Source organism: Protopterus annectens, chromosome 6.part0 (assembly GCF_019279795.1).
Source record: "Protopterus annectens isolate FY-2018-M chromosome 6.part0, PAN1.0, whole genome shotgun sequence".
Taxonomy (NCBI): Eukaryota; Metazoa; Chordata; order Ceratodontiformes; family Protopteridae; genus Protopterus; species Protopterus annectens.
In genome coordinates this window covers 1,801,369,103-1,801,382,971 of record NC_056737.1, presented here as the reverse complement: position 1 = coordinate 1,801,382,971, position 13,869 = coordinate 1,801,369,103, and positions in this window count along the sequence as shown.

Here is a 13,869-nt window from a genome sequence, read left to right as displayed (position 1 = left end):
CCTACAAATATACCTGTGGAAAGGATAACTCACAGTTATGTGTATAGCGTGGCATGTAAATGCAAACTCCTGTAGTATCATAAAGCAGTTAAGTATGGCTTTGAATCCTGCACTTAACAAGTGTGTGTGTTTGTGTGTGGTCTCCTTGGGAAGGAGCAACCATTTTGGAGAGTAGTACAACACCTTAAAAGTGGTAAATTAAGCTTTGTCTAGTCTGATGATGTCACCATCCTACAAATATACCTGTTGAAAAGAGAACTCCCAGTAATGTGTATAGCGTGTCATGTTAATGCGTACTCCTCTAGTATCATGAAGTAATTAGATAGGGGTTTGAATCCTGTACTTGACAATTGTGTGTCTGTGTGGTCTCATTGGGAAGGCGCAACAGTTTTGGAGAGTAGTAAATCACCTTAAAAGTGGTAAACTAATCTTTGTCAAGTCTGATGATGTCACCATCCTACAAATATACCGGTGGAAAAGAGAACTCCCAGTAATGTGTATAGCGTGTCGTGTTAATGCGTACTCCTCTAGTATCATGAAGTAATTAAGCAGAGGTTTGAAAACTCTGTGTGGTCTCCTTGGGAAGGAACAGCCATTTTGGAGAGTAGTAAAACACCTTAAAAGTGGTAAACTAATCTTTGTCAAGTCTGATGATGTCACCATCCTACAAATATACCTGTGGAAAAAAGCACTCCCAGTAATGTGTATAGCGTGTCATGTTAATGCGTATTCCTCTAGTATCATGAAGTAGTCATGTAGGGGTTTGAATCCGGCACTTGGTGAGTGTCTGTGCTGTATGTGTGTGACACTGTTAGTCAATGTGTTGTGGGTTTTGCTTTTACTACTGTATGACATATCAGTATGCATTGCACATGTGAGCTAGCTGTGTGGAAAATACATATACGTACATGTTACCTCAATTATTGCATGTGTGGGAACCCCGCTTTCTCCAAGAACACAGCTGTCATCTTTGCCAGACTGTGCTGCTGCTACCCAGACCTTAGGTCACATCTGCATGCTTGTGACAAGGCCAACCACTGCAGTGATCCCTGGCCTAGGTCATCCATGTCACACAAACTCATTACGGTTTCTACTGAAATGTGTGAGTGAGGGTTTATGGCCGAGGTATATGTCAGACCTGTTCAAACATAGCAAAGTCTGTCAATGATGACTAATCATAACAGGTGTACAACAACCTTTGTGGATATGCATGCAGACCCCTTATTGCTTATGTGATCCACCGAGGGATTTCAAAATACCTTTGGAAATGTGATTATCAAAGGAGAGATGACGTAACACTTGGTTGCATGTACACATCGGTACCTGTTCATCATGTTGGTGGTTACTATCTATGTGGTACTGTGGGGATAATATGTTCCGTAAAGGTGGATGACTATGCTTAGTTTGGCTTATAGCTTTACAGGATGGGTTTGACAACAGGCATCTGTCTGTATGATACCCTTGTGGAGGATGTGCGTGTCATCTGGAGAATGCATTATAGGCCACAGTATGCATTACCAGACGTGGACAGACATATCCCTACTGTGATTGCTTGTACCTAAGAGAGCTATATGCCAAACAGGAGTGGTGTCAGTAATGGGTGCAGGTGAATACCAGTGGTTACTGGTATAGTATAGTACCTGAAGGATCAAAATGTTGCTGTGTGTCCTACATCTGTGTGTCAGTTGTCAAGACATCATCTAACGATTGGTTATGGTCAGGCTGTTGAAGTGATGTGTACTACCAGAATGCAAAACAATGACAGATAGTAACAGTATCACCCACAGCACAGTGTCAAACCATGTCATACACACATGTGTAGTCAGGTTCTGAAATGTGTGTAGTACAATGCATACTGGCCACCAATAGAAACTATGGAGTGTTACTGTGTAATACAGAGCATGTCACCCTGCCCATGTGTCCACTATGCACGTACATGCAGACAGTGCACCTCCACCATGTTCACAACTGTACACCTGCAAATCTGTGCTACACATACTGTCCACTCTCTAACACATGCTGCCAATACTGCACAATTCAGCCAAGTGGCACATGGCCAGACAATACACAATTGGAACTAACACTGGTATAAACAATACTACAATGACAATCATAGCTTTAATGTATCATGCCTGCTCAGCAACACCTTCAAGCATATCATTACTCTCTACTGCTGGCAACATGCTAACATTGCTATATTGCTATAAAGACACCCTGTTCATCAGCATCCTGCATCGATGTTACAGATGACAGGAGGTGGCACAGGTTTCATCATATGCATAGGGTGTGTTGTTGGTTTGCCAGAGGCCTACAGTGAGCCATCCAATCGACATGTATGTGTGTGTGTGTGTGTGGGGGGGGGGCAAGAATACTGGTATGAGCCAATGTTGATGTAATGTGTGTGAATATGTGATAGCCCTAGGTGTCTGGAGTATGTGTGTGTGTGTGTCTGCATGCACACAGTTCCATGTGGCTGCCATATACAGGTATTTGTGGGACAGCCACAGACTATACCTGCGAGGCTTTACAGATCACCATCTCTGGCCATGGATACAGTACCTGTGCCTGGCAGGGGTGCTACTGACACTATCAGGTACTAAGCCAGACTGGGTACTATCCCCAGAGGTAGATGGATGTACACTGGACACAGGTCCCTGCTGGGACTGTCCAGAGCCACGTGCATGTGGTCTTCTAGGACGTTCTATGGACAACCCCCCCAACATTGCTGGGGCTGGTACTGGCACTACGGGAGCGGCTGTGGCTTGAGGGATGTCCACGGTGACTGCCAGCTGCTGATGTTGCTGGCATACGTCCACATCGACGACTCAACCGTCCCGCACTGTCCTGACACATGGACATGACTTTGCAGAGGATATCTAATGTCTCTCCCCAATGTCTATCAGTGACCTCAGTGTAATTATGGATGGCACCTGCTAGGTCATGGATACTGTCAATGACGGCAGTGTTATGTGCCCTCTGTGCCCTTAGTCCCTGTCTGGTGTACCATTCCATACATGCTTGTGCCTCCTTGACAGCCTGGAACATGCATGAGGTTGTTAGACCTGTGGCACGTCTGCCAGTGGCACGATGAGCAGCAGTGCTCCTACGAGAACCCCTGGACATCTGCCTATGTGGTACCCTTCCAGACATCTGGGTATGGCTGCTGTGTTGGGATGCATGTGCCATGGATACCACACTGTCCTGGCCAATGCCAACTGTACACTGTCCCTCAGCTAAGGGCATTGGTGATGGATGTATTGGCAGTATGACTGTATGCATGGATGGGGTGGACACTTGTGTACTGTCGATTGGTGGCCCAACGACAGACCCTGGCAAACTTGCCTGTGTCTCAACACACCTATCATCATTATCACTATTTTGCTCAGTGACATCAGTTTCTCTGCTGCAGTGAACAAGCCCAAAGTCAGCACCTGTGAGATGAAGACAGGAAACACACTTTACGACCTGTACATGATGTCAGCACACATGAACATATGAACACATGAACACATGCATGCATGAACACATGCACACATGCACACATGAGCACATGAGCACATGAGCACATGCACACATGCACACATGCACACATGAGCACATGAGCACATGCACACATGCGCACATGCACATATACACACATGCACACATGCACACATTAACACAAATGTACTCCTCAGTAAAACACACACACACACACACACACACACACACACACACACACACACACACACACACACACACACACACACCACCAGCAATCCAGAACATACTCAATAGCGGGTGATAGTGGGGTATAGTATCACAAGGCAAACAGTTATATCACATGTGTCAGCATGCAGGACGTGTTTCCCAACAGCATGCAGTGCGGGTGTTGACAGCTCCTGCCAATAACACTATACATGTCTTTGATCCATGTGTGTTTTTGTTCAGTGATTGGCCTCACCCTGGAACACACTGTGTACATGGACACAACATTGCTGTGCAAGTATTAAAAGCTCTGCAATGTCCTGTGCACTATCTCTCACAGGTATACATACCATGGCTGGATGTATATCTGTGTGTCACATAGATATCCATTTCTGATTAGAGTGTCTGTGTCTTTAGCAGATAATTGTGGACACAGGTTTAGCACATGCATGCTATGTATACATACAAGATGAGTGGTGCATGTTTACCTGATGGAATACCATTGCTCAACATGGCCATTGTACAGTGGTTATGGTGACTGTAGGACATATTGTGGACATACCAGTGCCAGACATGACATGTCATGCTACAACACAACTGCAACATTAAACATCACACAGACACAGTGTGTGTCATGTGACCTAAACACTCAATAGCATTACAAGACATATATATGTCACTTTGTATAAATGGTGATTGCTATGCATATTGTGCATAGGTGCCTATGTTTGCACACGCACAACATTGAGGTGCATAGCAGGCAATGCTATGTGTAGTGCTGTGGTCACTGTAACTGGATGGGATGTACTACCATGAGTCATTATCATGCAGCATGATGTGATCACTCAAGGCTACTAATGTGTGCCAGACTGGCTCATACCATGTTGTACCGGAACTGCAGTACCATGGCTACATTCACCATTTTACAGCCAGTTGCTACATAGGTTTGTAAGGTGCACAATAGGGGGCATTGCCTACCATGAATGTGTTATGTGTTGAAGAGTGTCGCACAGCCACATGTGAGGCATCTACCCTTCAGATATATTATGTGTGCTGAGTGGATGATGTGTGGGATACTGTAGTGTGACCTTACAGTAGGCGTCTGAATACGCCATGTGTAGCATGTTAACATGTGCTGCGTATGACAAAGTTGTGTATGTTGTGTGCATGTGTATCGACTCTGCCTATCCAGTGTCCACTTCAGTGTTGCCACAATTGTGTGGGATGCCCTGTGTATTGTATGTGTTTTAGGCAGCTACCCACGTTACTGGGATGTGCATAGTCTCACAGCAAGCATGCACAGCATGCATTATGCGTAGGTGTGTTACGTGTACATGGCCTACACCTCACCTATGACATGCAAATTTAATTAGCAATATTAAAGGTAGAACACACTCACCAGCATGGGTCTGCTGCCTTGCTGTTACACCAGAGGGACCTACAAGGATATGAGACACTTTGTCAGTGGCAACAATTGTGGCATTGCTACTGTGTGTTTGCAATCGTACAATAGTACAATGGTTGACAGTCGCAGGCCTACAGATTGTATTTCTAATTATTACTATTGCACAACACTAGGCACCACATCATCTAACTACACAGTACACATCTCACATAAGCATGCTCTAACAATAGAGGTAACAGTAGTCTACAGCTATGCCATGTTACGTGCATGCTCCATGTCAACTTGCTGGGTGGCTCCGGCCTCCATAATGACACATGTTAGTTGTTAGGGTTGTTGTTGGCCAGGAGCCACCTGGCTCAGGAGCAGCTCCTCTGCTCTGGTGAACTGGATTGGATGGCTACCCCACCACCTGTGGCAAGCTGTTGTCTGAGGATATCAGACGCATGCTACCAGACATGTCTAATTAAATCACTGCAGTGATGGTGTACCTGCTCATATGTCTGGTTATGCATGCCTATGTCATTTACCCTACAGACAAGCTCTTGCCACAGCGCAGTCCGCTCATGCTGGTCCTGGCTGGTTCTGGAGAACAGCAGGACATACTGCTGCACCAGGCTGGCTGTGATCATTTCTTCCTCCGCTGTGCTATAGGCGGGATTACGATGGTGGGACATAACCCTGGAAGATAATGAAACAATATGTGTGAGTATGTCATGTGGCACACGTAACTTTTTAAAGAACAGATATTAATTAACTGCCATATATAGCAACCTATTGGCTGTCAGAAGATACTCACTTTCAATACCACATATCAGTTCTCAACCGACAATTGCCTGACAGTGCCTGGCACACTCTATATATCAAACCACGTTTTGCACAGCAACAAAGTTAAAACAGTATGTAATACTATACACAATGCACAACCTAGCCAAGGAGGTATATATCATGCTAATGCATCATGAAAATTGTAATCTATTGCAATGATTGTAAAGTCCAGTGACAGTATTACCACTATACCACACTAGTCGTTGATGGCAGACCCCTACCTAACATATGTGCATATTCGTGAATATAGGTGGCATACTGCTGTATTAGACTATACATGTTGCTAGATACGAAGTTATATCCTGTAACACACATATGACCGAGGCCATGGTAGAGACATACACACACACACACATCAGACATACATACCAGACACATAGGTATGGCAACCCAGGTGACCTTTACCTGTGTACCTTACAGTACTGTGTGTCAGTAGTTACGAGACCTTATGCCTGAGGTATGTAATCTGTGAGGACTACAGGGAACACACGAAACAGTGGTTCCAATAAATGTGGGCATACACCATACTGTGCTGTTTAGGCATACAGCTTCAGGTAGTACTACAGTTCATACAGGTGTTGGATTCACAAGCAGTAACACTCAATAAGCATACATGAACTGCTTTAGCCTACAATGGGCACCACAGTCGACAACAAGGGACTATGTCAGACCGTATGGCATACTGCTTCTTCAGCCTAGCAATTGTATACACATCTTTTGCTAGGATCACAGCTAGGACACATAATACCATGAGAGAAACAGTTTCCCACTAAGCTGTCACACATATACTGAACTCTGGCACATTCAACATCACATTCACCATCACACTCAGTCAAACTCACATAGCAATTATTGCAACAAGTACATGTGTGTGTGTATCGCTTCATAGGTAAGTAATAGGCTATTGGCCCTAGGGCCTATAGAAGTCTAGACATACGCTACCCTGGCCTTTGACACACAGGTAAGTACGTTTCACGTGGCCCTGTGAAGCAGAGCCACAGAGGTGATTCCCGGGGTGTATTTCCTATCTCCCATACATTCATCAGGATTATTTCTGATGACAGCTAATTAGGGGCTTTGTTTGCTATTGATAGGTGGTTTGTTCCAGAGTATGGGATGTCTCTGAGATAGGAATATATCCCTACAGCATGTGCTGTCTATTGAGGTCACAAGGTTTAGGTCCCTAGAGCGTGTAGCTCATAGGGATTGTGATCTGTCTACATGGAGCATGTCCAACATCTCTGGGTTTGACATAACTTAGTATGTTAGGCAAAGGTCATCTTTGTGTAGGTGGTATGCAACACAGTCTAGCTGTGGGTTTGTGAAATGGTCAACATAGGGCATCTGTTTGAGGCCGGTATTACTCTTTGTGAGGTATGTCTGTGTCGTTTCCATTTGCTGTAGATGTCTTGGGAGGTACATACCACATGGGGCATTGTACTCGATAATGGGCTTTATGTGTGATGAGTAGAGGGGAACACTGACCTATATTTCCCTGGATGACACACCTTTTGTGATGACGTGTGCCACGTAGACAGTTGGCATGACTAGTGTGGCACTATGATTATCAAAGGGGTGACTATTGTCCAGCTGTGTCCCATGGTCTCTTATCACACCTTCGGTGTTAAGTAGACTACCCCCTATGTGGTAGTTCATGGGTACAGAGTCTTTGCAAGAAGGTATGCCAATGCAGTGTCAACAGTAAGCTTGGGTCCATGGCTTTGTCACCAGGCATCTGTTGCAGTAAATATGACCCTCTCTCTCTCTCTCTCTATATATATATATATATATATATATATATATATATATACATATAGATATTATATATATATATATATATATATATATATATATATATATATATATATATATATATATATATATATATATATATATATATATATATATATATATATGCACACACACACACACACACACACACACACACACACACACATATAAACATCCATTGGTGTACATGTAGATATACATATTGGCACATATACAATCCACCTTTCATGGTGGGTATATCAATTACGCCAAGGTTGTGAGGTGTACCGTTATGTCATTATGTTGCACAGTATTGTGCGGAATGCATTGAAGGTGTTCTCAGCCCATGTAGCTTTAGCAGGCCTCACTGGCTGCAACATTACAAACCTGATGAATCATATACACAGCGTTTAACCACCACATGTCATATAACAGCACTGTATGCTGTCTTGTTTGCCACACACTACAACCTACATAGACATATGCACATAACAACCTTCAACAACATATATGTTCACCCTTCACAAACAGTTGCAGTATGTCCCCTGCTCTATGCATATGTACAGATGCTAATATATCTGACACAGACAGATCTCTCTGTATCTGTGTGCCACACATACACAAGGTCCACATTGTTGTAAGTTTGTGTACCTCATGGCTGACCTGTTGGGCCTTTCTGCAACATGAACAGGTGTCACATGTGAGCACACAGTAATATTGGAGGGTGTATATATAGCTGCGAATGCTAGATTAACATACTAGCCTGGTACAGCTGTTGCCATTGCTAAGCTACACATTAATATGACTATCATCCATTTGTTACTCTGTGACATCCATGTTTATATAACCGTATGCGCTACTCCCACAGACAGACATTGTACACACTACTGTACAGAACACAGATAACATGGATCAGATATTTGACATTTAATGCTGAACTACAGTCATATCCCACTGCCCACAGCTTCACACTGATGTCTCCATGCCAGTAGTTATGCAAGGCATCTGTGCATAGTTACGTACTACTGTCACATACAGATGAATTAAGCTATGCAGAGAACTCTTCATGAACATCTACTACATGCCAGTAAATACATAGCTGTTACATACCTTACCTTTGTATGTGTTCGCATTCCTCTGTTTTGTGTGCTTTGTAAAAGCTTTTCTTGTTATAGCTTATGATTTTCTTCAAGATATATATATTTTTCAGTATGATTATACTTCTTTTCAATATATTATTACTTTTGCAATATTTTTTCTTTCAATATATTTTTCTATTCAATATATTTTTGTTAATAATTTTTTTTAATATATTTTTTCAATTATTTTTTTTTGCTATATATTTTTCTTTTCAATAAACTTTTTTTTGCAATATATCTTTTTCAATATATTTTTTTTCAATATATTCTTTTAGCTTTTTTTTTTTTGCTATATATTACATTTTCTTTCAATATATTCCTGGTTGATCTTTTTTCTTTTTTCCTGCTGCTGTCAGCTGTGGCTGTACATCTCTCTCTCTCTCTCTCTCTCTCTCTCTCTCTCTCTCTCTCTCTCTCTCCGTACTTGCAATGAAGTGATTGCATGTGTGGACAGCAAGTACAGCCTGCTTTTGTAGGCATCTGCACATGTGCATGTGATGGCCTCTGCACCAAGTGGTGGCCACCATTTGGCAATTGCAGGCAGCTTGCTATGTGGTACTTGCAGTACTCACTGTCATAGCAACCCAATACTATAAATTGCTAAGTCAGGTGGGTGTAGCCCTTTCAGCTTTCCAAAGTGGGGATCATGCTTATTTGCTGTGAACACTGTTGTATAAGTCAGAAGGTTGGTATACTTTTCATAACTGATGCTAGGGGTGTAGCCAGTGATTTGAATGTTTTACTCAGACCTGAATGTAGCCACTTCCAGTACACAGTTGACAGTATAGAACTGTACTCATCCCTACAAATGCTAACACAAGATACATGGGAGTATGTATTTTATTTTCTACTTATACAATTAGCTGGCATACATACGTAGTTATTGAGATGTTTTCATTTTGCACATGAACTGTTTGGAAACTGCTGTACTGTGGATATTAATGTACTCACTTCTGCACAGTTTGTGCATTATATTTTGTTGACATTATCACAGGATGCTCATGATAACTGGACAATTCCAGTAGTGAGTATGCCTACCTACATCCTTGCTGTACTTTGAACACAGTGGTAATTTATACATTTGGGTGGGATACTGTGTGGGGGGTGTAGAGTGCTGCCGTAAAATTATTTACTGCTAGAATGTGTGGTTCTGTTATCACAGTCATGTAATGCAATTCCACAACAACTGCTGGTAAAGTTCCACAGAACAGGTTTTGTGTTATGGCATTCCTATCTTTCCTTTACATTCACACATTCTGATGTATGATATATATATTTCAGCAACAACCTGCTGTATATCTACTGTGGCCTAGTGGTACTTCATGCAGTCTAGTGTGTCCAAGGTCTGGGGTTCGGGACTGACAATTGTGGTTTATTTTGCTGCTGAGCAGAACAAGGCCCCTCATATGCAGGGTGACTAAGGCACTTTTAAGCAGTTGTAAGCGGGTCTGCGTGGGTTTGCCTGACGCTTAGCAATACTTAGCTAAGTGCACACATGTGAACACTCATGTAAACCCGCTTACTACTGCTTAAAAGTGCTTAGTCACGCTAACCCCCGTGCTCATTACTTTGAAAGAAAAGAAAATGGGGAGATAGGAAAGTGGTGAACAAGGGGCACAAAGAGGGAAAGACAGTAGGGAAAACAGCTCGGGATGTGCAGGACGGGTGTAGTGAAGGTCCATAGCTACCCATTTCTTTAACAGTAACAGCTGTGCATATACTAGTAATTTGGAGGAAAATTTGAAACCTTCCACCCCTGAGAGAGGGGTGGGGACAACGAAGTATGTTGTACTGCCAATTAAATTTCAGTTTCTGTGTCCAGCGGACATTTGTGCAAAATGGGCAGCTATGTATGGGGCGTAATTTTTTTGTGGGAGCAGATTGCCCATTTTTTTTTTTACAGGTGAGAGTGGAATGTGGGGTAGGGGAAGTAGGCATATTTGGGGAGGTAGGTTGGGGAGATAAACAGACAAGACAAACAAGGCGCATACAGGGGCAGAATATGACACATGGGGTGGGTGAACACCATTGACGGGGAAGGATGTTTGGAAATCGCAAGCCCATGAGCCCACAGATGGCAACAGTGGAACTGAGATCCCCACCCATGGGCAGTCACCACTGCACCTTCACAGCCCAGAGGGTGGCTGTGCTGGGGGCTGTGTAGGAGGGGCAGGCTCACCCATGAGTTGCGCCACTCTCGCCTCGAGCTGGTGTAGAGGATCAGCAGCTGAATGCTGGATCTACCTATGCACCACAGCCTGAACCTTTCGGAGAGTGATAGGTGGCCCTCCTCTGGCCACACTTGCACGGGCATCCCCTGCAGTGCTTCCACACGAAGGTGGTACAGATCCAATGGAGGAGGAGATCCCAGGCTAGGCACCAGACCTGCTGGTGCCAGGTGCCATCGCCAGCTGAGGTGGGACAGGTGGGTCCGCTGGGACCGGCCTTCCCATACATTCTATGTTTAGGCGGTTTAATGACAATATGGGTTGGTAACAGCCAACAGCATTCCAATTTAGTTGTAACAGCATGCAGTAATATTCCCATTAGCCCAACACACCAGAGTTCCAACAGTTGAACAGCAAGCATAACACATGCATATATAGAACAACAGAGGACATTCCAACAGCATGCAGGATTGATTGGTGGCAAGAGGCCACCAAGATTGTGGTATTTGAACAGGGCACATGCATCAAAGTAAATGCAGATATTTATAAACCAATAGGACATATGTCCCAATAAATGTTTTGAGGTTAGACATACCCATTGAGGTGTGGAATTGCATTGTTTATGCACATACAGTAGGGTGTGAAAAGATACCTCCATTAACATCTTATATGTACTTATAGTTTACACTACATTCCTACTGACTGCAGGTGTATATTCCCTACATGTATTATTACACTAGGAAAGTCCCTTATGTTGTGAAATGGGTTTGGCTAGTTCCTTATATACCTGACCTGTATCTGACATACAAACTGTCCAGGATGCAGATGTTACTGCTACGTATTTATATATATTTTTTATATTTATATATCTACATATCTGGATGTGTTCAGGTGACATTATCGGTTATATTTCTACAGCCCCCTACATTTCTGGCAGCACACTGACATTTCTGGGGAACACATTAACAAGCTACCCGTGTGCCAGATTTACCTATGCATGCCAGCCATTAACCAACAGTTGAGGACTGTATATATGTTTCCCAGCTACTGACACTCCCTTCATCGACTTTATATGGGCCTGGCCAAGTGTGGGTTGACAGCGCTTAATACAACAGTACTATTTATATAATGCAAGAGTACAACAACATTTCGAAGTAAGTGACACAGACACAGTCCAGGAATTATACCTTTATTAATTACATTACACACTTTTCTGGAGGCTCTCTCATTTATTTGATATTACAGTGCATGCAGAGGACTTATTCAAGATGTATTATACCTTTATTAATGGGTTACAACACTCATTTTCAGGCTCTCTCACATTTATTATATAACAGTACATGCAGAGAAATTATTCAGGACTTATTATGCCTTTATTATTGGGCTACAACACTTTTTTTCAGGCTCTCTCACTTATTTTATATAACAATACATGCAAAATAATTACTAACCTGCCTGGTGGTGCAGCCTTAGCAGCCTATCTGCATAGGCTTGCTGATTCACAGCATGGACACCTGCAGCTGTGAAGTAAATGAAGGGATATTGAGACATACTTGTCCATTATATAGACTACAATAGCAATTCTTACATACTCCATTCCATGGCTACCTACTCAGTAGTGGGGCATTGTCATTTCCACAGGCCTCCTGTATCCATTGGTTCAGTTGGTCCTGCTTCCGTCTCTTCAGGTCTGCATGGTGGTGTCTGACCTGCTCACCAGTCCGAGGGACGCCTGTGGCACTGGTGAGATCATGTGCTAGACGGTTCCAAGCTTCCGCTTTGTACTCCATGCCTTGCAACTGGCCCTGCAGGAGTCTTGCATCATGCTGATGGACGAGGAGCCAAACCATCAGTTTTGACTCCTCAATGCCCCACCGTTGCACTCGAAAATGAGAGCCCTCTCCAGCACTGGCCATTCTGACTGCAGATGGGAGCTACAACCAGTTATGGCGATTATTCCCACCTATGAAGCTTAAATATGCCTCATTTCCCACACTTATTTGTGATTGACCGGTTTTGAAAATTCTCAGCTGAGTGCACACCTGCTTAGCACCGAGTAAACTTTCATTAATATGTATATGTATGTTGACACTGCATGATAAGCAAAAGCTGTCATGGCTTAGTGGTTCAGTGCTGTGATTATGGTGCACAGTGTCCCAGGTTCGAAGCCTGTCATTGCTTTTGATTTTACTACTGGCCTGACTGTCTAGGAGGTGTGGCTATGTTTAGCCGACTTTGCTCAACTTTGCCCAACGTTGCTCTACATTGCCCGACGTTGCGCTAGTTGGCACAGTGCACAGCTCCGCGCAAACATGTTTTGTTTGCGCTAGTTGGCACAATGCTATTTAAGCACGATGCAGTGCTTAGCTATGGGCAATTATTCTTAAATGTGCTTAATACTGGTAAATGTTGCTTGGCAGTGCTTCATATTGCTTAAGATAGGTTACTTATGCATTTATTAGTATGCATGACCGTTTCACCTTCTTATATATATTTAAAATATCGTTCACTACTACATAGGCCATTTCAATGCATTTTAAGAAAATTTAAAAGGTAAATGTCAGGAATTATTTTTATGCACAGATTTCCTACAGAAAATGGAAAGGGGAGTGGTGGGACTCAAACCGGAAATGCCTCCTCTTTGTGCGAAGACTCTACCACTACACTATTGCTATTTGGCTTAATTTGCATATAAGTGGTTTATTATCCTCTTCGATGTCTAAACTGCTAACTGCAGCTAAGCAATGGTCACACCCGCGCACACACGTGCAAATACATGCAGCTATATCGGGAATAATAAAAAAAAAATGTTTTACATTTTATGTCATTTGTACAGGGGTTTTGAATGTGGGGGTGTAGTGTTGGGGGTATACAC